Source organism: Rhinopithecus bieti, unplaced genomic scaffold (genome assembly GCF_001698545.2).
Source record: "Rhinopithecus bieti isolate Rb0 unplaced genomic scaffold, ASM169854v2 scaffold_30957, whole genome shotgun sequence".
NCBI lineage: Eukaryota > Metazoa > Chordata > Mammalia > Primates > Cercopithecidae > Rhinopithecus > Rhinopithecus bieti.
In genome coordinates, this window is record NW_016813678.1 from 1125856 (window position 1) to 1135141 (window position 9286).

At 41.4% G+C, this 9286-nt stretch overlaps 1 pseudogene; it reads right to left on the reverse strand.

Moving 5' to 3' along the window:
• Positions 1-7654, reverse strand: part of LOC108513186 (non-histone chromosomal protein HMG-17 pseudogene) — a 10520-nt pseudogene extending 2866 nt beyond the window's left edge.
• Positions 7655-9286: the final 1632 nt, after the last annotated feature.

The window sequence follows — 9286 nt, forward strand, 5'->3', positions numbered from 1 at the left end:
TTATGTATGTTGGTGTTGGCTCCCCTCCCCTCCCCTCCCCTTCCCTTCCCTTCCCTTCCCTTCTCTTCTTTTTTTTGAGACAGAGTCTTTCTCTGTAGCCCACACTGGAGTGCTGTGGCGCAATCTCGGCTCACTGCAAGCTCCGCGTTCTGGGTTCACTCCATTCTCCTGCTTCAGCCTCCCGAGTAGCTGGGACTACAGGCGCCCGCCACCGCGCCCGGCTAATTTTTTGTATTTTTAGTAGAGACAGAGTTTCACCTTGTTAGCCAGGACGGTCTCGATCTGCTGACCTCGTGATCTGCTGACCTCGTGATCCGCCCACCTCGGCCTCCTAAAGTGCTGGGATTACAGGCGTGAGCCACCGCGCCCCTGTCGAATCTGCCCCTTTTCATCTCTAGTTTCCACCTCTCCTCTGTGTTAGCTTCATACCAAGGCAAGCTCTCTCAGTGATTGCTGGAAAGTTGGGCTGGTGAACCCAAAATATCAGAGACAGCTCTCAACCAATGTAGAAAGTTAATTTTGCTGAGGTTAAGGAGGTCCTGAGGGTCATGTTCCCAAGGTGGTGGTGGGGGAGACTGCCAGGTCATAGGTAGATAAGAGACAAAAGGTTGCATTCTTTTGAGTCTTTGATGAGCCTTTTACTGAATACACAATTTATTCTGGCTCAGTGAGTCTGTATTTTTACATAAACAATAGGGCAGAGGAGGCAATCAGATATGCATTTGTCTCAGGTGAGCAGAGGGAGGATTTTCTGTCCTGCACCTGTGAAGATATGTGGTGGGGGATGCGGGGGTTGGGGTGGAGTGAAATTCAACACAACTGATTCAGGGTAAATATTTTGAGGTCACGAGAAATTTCCTTGTGGGCAAATTGTGAGGGAGGTATGTAGCTCTTTTATCTTTGTAGCTATCTTATTTAGGAATTAAAATGGGAAGCAGGTTTGCCTGATTGTGGTTCCCAGCTTGACTTTTCCCTTGGCTTAGTGATTTCAGGGTCCCAAGATTTATTTTCCTTTCACAGGCTGATATCAGATAGCCAACCCTAATGAAAGGGAATGGCTTTTCCAGTAGTTCCTAGAAAAGCCCAAGAGTGAACCTCGTTGCCTCAGTTAGGTCTCATATTCAGTCCCAAACCAGTCACTGCAGCGAGGAAGGTAGAATGTCCTGATTGCCCACGCTGGGGTCCTGCACAAGCCTTGAAGGCAGGGACAGAGTCAGCTTTATCCAAGCTCCTTGGGATACAGTGTGATTCTCCAAAGTAAGATGTTACCAGCAAAAGAAGGGGAAATGGAAGCGAGTCAGGAAAAATCAACAGATGCTCACTGCACAGTTTCATCCTTAAATAACACTCCTGTAAATCAATATTAAAAAATAATAAATGCAAAGATTAACATCCAAATGTTTAATATAGCTTTGGTTATAATACTTAAAAAAACAAAACAAAACCCCAAAACCTTGAATAATACTGTTGTTTGACAATAGGCAAATTGTAAATTAAGAAGTACAAAATGTATTAGGGAGCCAAAAAATTATGTTTCAAATACCCTTTAGTGCTTATGAGGAAAGTATACTTTATGATATAAAGTCATAAAGGCAGAATGTCATATATACAGTAAGAGCTCACCTATGTAAAAAAAAAAGTGCAGAAAACAAACCTGGGAAAATCTATTAAAATAATAATTAGTTCTAAGAACTGTTGGACTTATTCATAAAACAGGGTTTTTTGGAGTGTTATTTAATGGCAAGAATTTTATTCTGAATATTATTTCTTTATAATTTCCATACTTTTACATATGTTACAAAAAGAAACCGAGAGGTGCGCTGCATTTAAATAGAAATTCTAATAACTTCACTTAAATTATTATGATATTCCAAACATCATTTTAAAGTGCTTTCGGGTACGCTGTCTCATTTAATGTCTCACATAGTCAGTTGTCAGTTTGATTTGCTCCATGAGGGTATTGTTCTTCTATAGGAGCCATAAACAAAAGCTGTTGATTGACACAGTGATTCATTTGTTCATTCATCCAACTACCTAGGAATTGTTAGAGGGATTAAAAAATAACCCCTAAAGGAATTTGCTAAAATTAGGAAGGTTAAGAAAGCTTTTAAATTATCTTGGGTCAGTGAACAGGTTTTTGCAGTGATTAGAATATGTTAATTATTCTTTGTTTTAAGTAAATGAAGAGCTAAATGAATGCCAGCAATTCTGTCAATGTCACTGTGTGTGAAGAGGTTATGCTTATGATAGCATTCTATTGCAATCATAAAAATCATTTAGGAATGTTTTTTCTGCAAGATTTTAGAAATGTATCCTACGATTAATTTTTAAATGTATTATGAATGTCAAATATAATACTTACATACTAAATATATTCGGGGTTAATTAATTTTCTACACATTCACTTATGAATAATTTGTATTCCATCTGCTGGTTGAGGTGGAATTTCTGGTCAAAGGGTGTTTGTGACTGCTGCTCCCTGAAACTTCAGCTTCCTGAGAGGAAGTAGTGCCTCCAAGCCTCAGAGACAACTGTGGCCAACTTCCACAAAAAAAGAGGGATAGCAGAGATTTTCTGGTCAAGAGTCTATTAGGAGAGAATGTAGAATGACCCTTAAGGCCAGCTGGAGGCAGTGATCTTGGCTATATAAGGCTAACTGGGCCGGGCGCGGTGGCTCAAGCCTGTAATCCCAGCACTTTGGGAGGCCGAGACCGGCGGATCACGAGGTCAGGAAATCGAGACCATCCTGGCTAACATGGTGAAACCCCGTCTCTACTAAAAAATACAAAAAACTAGCCGGGCGAGGTGGCAGACGCCTGTAGTCCCAGCTACCCGGAAGGCTGAGGCAGGAGAATGGTGTAAACCCGGGAGGCGGAGCTTGCAGTGAGCTGAGATCTGGTCACTGCACTCCAGCCTGGGCGACAGAGCCAGACTCCGTCTCAAAAAAAAAAAAAAAAAAAAAGGCTAACTGGATCAGTATTAGGGTGATGGTCAAGGGAGCCAACACCAACATACATAAGAAACTTTCTTTCCTTTTTATTATGACCTAGAATTTTTATTATATATTTACTGAAATTTGGCCAAACTCAGTAGCTCATGCCTCTCTGTAACCCTACCACTTGGGAGGCCGAGGTGGGAGAATCACTTGAGGCCAGGAGTTCAAGACCAACCTGGGCAAAATAGCAGGACCAAAAAACAAAAAAACAAAAATTAGCTGGACACAGTGGCACACTCCTGTAATCTCAGCTACTCGGGATGCTGAGGCTGAGATCACTTGAGCCCAGGAATTTGAGGCTGCAGTGACTTATGATCATGCCAGTGCACTCCAACCTGGTCAATGGAGCAAGTCTCTGTCACTAAAAAGAAAAAAAATAAGTAAATAAATGAAGTAATTTGTATGGATTTAAATACTAATTTTTATTATTTATCAGTCCTGGGCATGTACAAAAGAAAATATAAGCAGAATACATAGGTTAAAATATTACTTAAAATTTTCTCATATTTGAAGTCTAATTCTTTTGAGAGACTCTGAGTTATTGATACCCCAGCTTTTCCTTATAATAATATAATCCTTTGTGTAATGAAGAGTATTAGTCATGTGGTATATTTTCAGCTCAATTGTGAAATATATACATAAAAAAAGAGTATGTAACATAACAGTACAGTTGAACAAATAGTTAAATATAAACCCGTATATCAAGAGAATACTATGAGCGCCTCAGAGCCCATGATTTCCTTCCTTCCTTCCCTCCTTCCCTCTCTCCCTCCTTTCCTTTCCTCTCCTTCCTTCCTTCCTTCCTTCCTTCCTTCCTTCGAGATGAAGTCTCACTCTGTCACCCAGGGTGGAGTACAGTGGCATGATCGTGGCTCACTGCAACCTCTGCCTCCCAGGTTCAAGCAATTCTCCTGCCTCAGCCTCCTGAGTAGCTGGGATTACAGGCATGCATCACCATGCCTGACTCGTTTTTTTATTTTTCGTAGACACGGGATTTCACTATGTTGTCTAGGCTGGTCTCAAACTCCTGACCTCAAGTGATCCGCCCACTTTGGCCTCCCAAAGTGCTGTGACTACAGGCATGAGCCACTACTCCTGGCCCCATAATGCACTTTTTTTAAAATTATTTCTTTGCTTTTTTTCTATAGTGTTATCAAGTATATTTGCATCTAAAAACAAAGATTTGTCTCTGTTCCCTGCCTTTCCCTTTCTGTGTCACAGTGGGCTCTGAATTAGAAAAGTACCTGGGCCTCATCCCATGACAGGTAGATAATGTTGAATACAGTCATGAAGTCGAGCCCATCCAGAGTTGGTGGGGGATTCCTACCAGGAATGACTCCTATCATCAATGACTCCTACTAGGTCTATGTAATGGGTTCTTCCCAGACTTGAAACCAGGAGCTAGTCAATCCATTCAATCTCCTGGTTAGCAGTAAGAACTATATATAAAGTCATGTAGGCCACTCATGTGACCTCTGATGGGGTTGTCAATAGTAACCACTGAAGACTTTTCTTTTTTTTTTTTTTTTTCGGTACAGAGATACAGCCAGTTTTGTGCTGCAGTGACTTAGGGTAGTTTTCGAGCAGGTCAGAGGAGAGGCAATGCTGGCTTCTTCTTTTCCCTACATAATGCAATGCAAGAAGGTGACAGATGCTACCTGTCTCTAGGACCAGAGTTTATTGTGTCCAGATAACTTAATATATATATATAACTTAAACTCATCATATCTGCCATTCATTGAATTCCAAATACTGTTCTTAATGATTCATGCACAATAGTTTACTTAGCACCTCACTAAACCATACAGGGTAGTTACTGTTATACAGATGAAAATATATATATTTTTTAACAAATGAAGGAACTAATGCCTTCATAATTATTTGCCCAGGATTCCACAGCTAATGAATGTACTTGAATTTATGCTTTGAACCCCAATGTGGCTTCTACAATTCTGAAGGTACGCAGACAAGTTATACTTGATAGTAGTAGGTTTTCATTTCTGTCTTTATGAAAAATGCATGATTTTATACTGTACCTGAAGAAATAAAATTTCTTTAAAAGCTGACCTCATGTATTTTTTTAAAAGTTTTATTGTATAGGTGGGGCGCGGTGGCTCACACCTGTAATTCTAGGACTTTGGGAGACCAAGGAGGGTGGATCGCCTGAGGTCACGAGTTCAAGACGAGCCTGGCCAACTAGGCAAAACCCTGTTTCTACTAAAAATACAGAAATTATCTGGGCGTGGTGGCACACACCTGTAATCCCAGCTACTCATAAGGCTGAGGCAGGAGAATCGCTTGAACCTGGGAGGCAGAGGTTGCAGTGAGCTGAGATAGTGCCACTGCACTCCAGCCTGGGCAACAATACTGAGATTCCGTCTCAAAAAAAAAAAAAAGTTCTATTGTGTCTCCAACAGATTTTTGTTCTTGGAAGCTGAGGAGATAGAAGATAGCCTATTGAATACAGTACTCCAATCCCCATGCCACCCTCTACATATTTACAGTAGGGATTGAGGAATTCTGTCCTTTAAGCTGCATTTGCAATGCTTACCAATAGAGGGAGGGATCAGACCATGGAGAAGAGCAATACGACCAGGCTAAGGAACTCCTTGGTTACTTCATGATGTTCTTTGGCAGCTGGAAGTAGATTGAGCATGAACCCCGTGAACTCTTTGTTAATGAAAGTAGACGTCTTCTTGTTATCTGGAAGAGAGGAGTTTGCAACTCTAGTGAGGGGAAGTGCCAGTTTGTAGGGACTTGAAGGGAAAAAAACCTAACTTGCTTAGTGTTCTATAGCCAAGTTTCTCTTTTTCTGTTTTTGTTTTTTGAGACAGGATCTCACTCTGTTGCCCAAGCTGAAATGTAGTGGCATGATGACAGCTTACTGCAGCCTCAACATCCTGGGATCAAATGATCCTCCTACCTTAGCCTCCTGAGTAGCTAGGACCACAGGCCTGTGCCACCTCACCCAGCTACTTTTAAAATTTTTCATAGACAGGGTTTCCCTATGTTGCCCATGCTGGTCTTGAACTCCTAGGCTTAAGCAATACTTCCACCTTGGCCTCCCAAAGTTCTGAGATTTTAGGTATGAACTGCAGTGCCTGGCTGAGCCAGGTTTCTCAGCTTCAACACTATTGGTTTTTTTAGACCAAATAATCCCTTGTTCTTAGGGGCTGTCTTGTGCATTTTAATGTGTTTAGCAACATCCCTGGCCTTTCCCAACTAGATATCAGTAGCACCCTCCTTCCTGCCCCAGCTGTGACCATCAAAAATATTTCCAGGCATTGCTAAATGTCCCCAGGGGAGCAAAATTTCCACTGATTGAAAACCACTATCCTAAAGATCTGAGATCTCCTGAAGACCTAGAAGATAAGTAAAGATATTCTCTTCCTGGTGGCTGGGGAATCTAGGGCTCTTATTGTTCTGGGATTCCACAATTCAAAGGTATGCATGCAATGAATGGAGTTAGGTACAGTCCATAAACATATGAACAAAGGGCATAAAAGTATGAACAAAGGGCAACCAGAATCTTAACACCAGGCAGAGTGATAAAAGAAGCAGCAGCTTGAAACTTTATGAGTGGGGAGAAAAGAATGGAAACTGGATCAAAAGGGAGGAAATAGAGATGATCTCTGACAAGATGGGGTGATCAGGCTCAAGAAGCAAAGCCCCCCACAAGGGAAGAACTCTTATATCTATGGATGGGAAGAAGCTGTAAAATTATTTTAGCCGATTCAAACACTTCTCTCTCAACTTTCATCTTCCAGTATTTGCTGTCTCACTTACTAGTTTTGTTGCTCCTTAGCCACTCATTTTAGAAACCTTGGAGTCATTTTTTTTTATAGTGACTCTCTTCAGAAAGGAAAGGATTTTTTATTTATTTTTATGTTTTATTTTTTTAAGATGGAATTTCGCTCCTGTGGCCTAGGCTCTGGAGTGCAATGGCACGATCTCAGCTCACTGCAACCTCCAGCTCTCAGGTTCAAGCGATTCTCCTGCCTCAGCCTCCCGAGTAGCTGGGATTACAGGCATGCACCATCATGCCTGGCTAATTTTTGTATTTTTATTTATTTTTATTTTATTTTATTTTATTTTTTGAGACAAAATTTCACTCTTGTTGCCTAGGCTGGAGTGCAATAGCACAATCTGGGCTCACCGCAATCTCCGCCTCCCAGGTTCAAGTGATTCTCCTGCCTCAGCCTCCCTAGTAGCTGGGATTATAGGTATGTGCCACCATGCCTGGCCAATTTTGTATTTTTAGTAAAGACAGGGTTTCTCCATGTTGGTCAGGCTGGACTCGGACTCCTGACCTCAGGTGATCTGCCTGCCTTGGCCTCACAAAGTGCTGGGATTACAGGCAGGAGCCCCCGTGCCCAGTCATTTTTGTATTTTTAGTAGAGACTGAGTTTCACCACGTTGGCCGGGCTGGTCTCAAACTCCCAACCTCAGGTGATCCGCTCGCCTTGCCCTCCCAAAGTGCTAGGATTACAGGCGTGAGCCACCACGCCCAGCCTAAAGGAAGGGATTTAAATATGAATTTTCTTGTCTAATAGGAACTTCCATGCCCATAATGGAATCTAGGTTACTTTGAGGGTTGTAAGGAACATTTTTCGTTGCATGTTCCAGCAGACTGGCAACAACTTCTTTCCTTGCAAGCATGCTGGCTACCACAACCTAAAATATTTTTAATCAAAGAGAGAAGACTCAAACTAATCCTAGATAAGAGGAAAACAAACAAACTAATAATATACAACTTATAAAGCACATGGATTCACAGACCCACATATTTTGTAATGCTATGCAGAGTCTCTGATATTGCCAGGCACTCTGTATTTGGTAAAGGTAATAGTCATGGGTCCACGGTCTTAACACCAACAGGTAAGTCACTGGTTAGTGCTCCTGATAGGCTCAGATCCACCCTTTAATGCAGCTGGGACTCAGTCTAAATTATCCATTCACATCTCTAGAGGCTGTTTGCAGAAAGGATAGTATATGGATCCATCTCACCTGTGATGGTTAATAGTGAATTTCAACTTGTTTGGATTAAAGGATGCAAAGTATTGTTCCTAGGCGTGTCTGTGAGGGTGTTTCTCTGTAGGCCGAGAAAGGCAGGTCCACCTTCAATTTGGGTGGGCACAATCTAATCAGCTGCCAGCACAGCCAGAATAAAAGCAGGCAGAAGAACGTGGAAAGATTAGATTGGTTTAGTCTTCCGGCCTACATCTTTCTCCCATGTTGGATGCTTCCTGCCCTCCTATATTAGACTCCAAGTTCTTCAGCTTTGGGACTTGGACTGGCTTCCTTGCTCCTTGGCTTGCAGACAGCCTATTGTGGGACCTCACCTTGTTATTGTGTGAGTCAATACTCCTTAATAAACTCCCCTTTATATATACATCTATTCTATTAGTTCTGCCTCTCTAGAGAATCCTGATATACCACCCAGTGATCAGCTATTTTGTTAAAGTATGGCTTCTAATACTAAATCACTAAAAACCATTAGATTATCACATTCAAGGGCATCTGGCTTAAACGTTGTTGCATTGTTTACTGGAGTGGGCCATAATAAGCAGGACTCAATAAATGTTAATTAACTGAGTGCATGGATAATTAAATGAGTAAATGCATGGCTACACTCAGAGCTTAGAATAGTCTAATATTAACATTTGTCCTCAAACATGGAAACACTTCTACTTTTTCTGAGCATTTGCTCTAGAATCCAAGGACATTTTAATTAGAGGATGGCATGGTCTTCTGCTGAGATTCTTTTTATCAACTGAAGCACCCATTCTGCAAAGACTCTTGAGTACTAGCTAGTAACAACTCAAAAGTTTTCCCTCTCTCTTTACAGAGAATTTCCCTAGGTCAAATAGCAGCCAGGAGTTACCTCCTCTACCTTGAAAGCTACACTACCTTAACCTTGGCCAATGGCTGACTGGTGTGGGAATCCAAAAGTCCTCCTCCTTGCCTCAAGGCAACTCAAATCTGTGTTGTAATTCACGTCCCAGATCTTCTCCAGTGAAACAAACTAAAGCTGCTGTTCAGCTGACACCACACTCTTTCTAAGCTTTATTTTCTCCTGCTTTATTCCTCTTCCTTCACTCCTCTTCTTCTGAAAACACCCCTCCAGTGAAATATTTGAACAAGGCTGTGGATACATGAGAGAATCTTATAAGTTGAGTGCTATGCAGGCAAGTTTAAAAAAAAATGCCTTAAGCTCTCAACATCCATGAAATATCATTTTACATATATTTTAAGAACAATGTGATTTTTTTTTTTTTTTTTTTTTTTTTT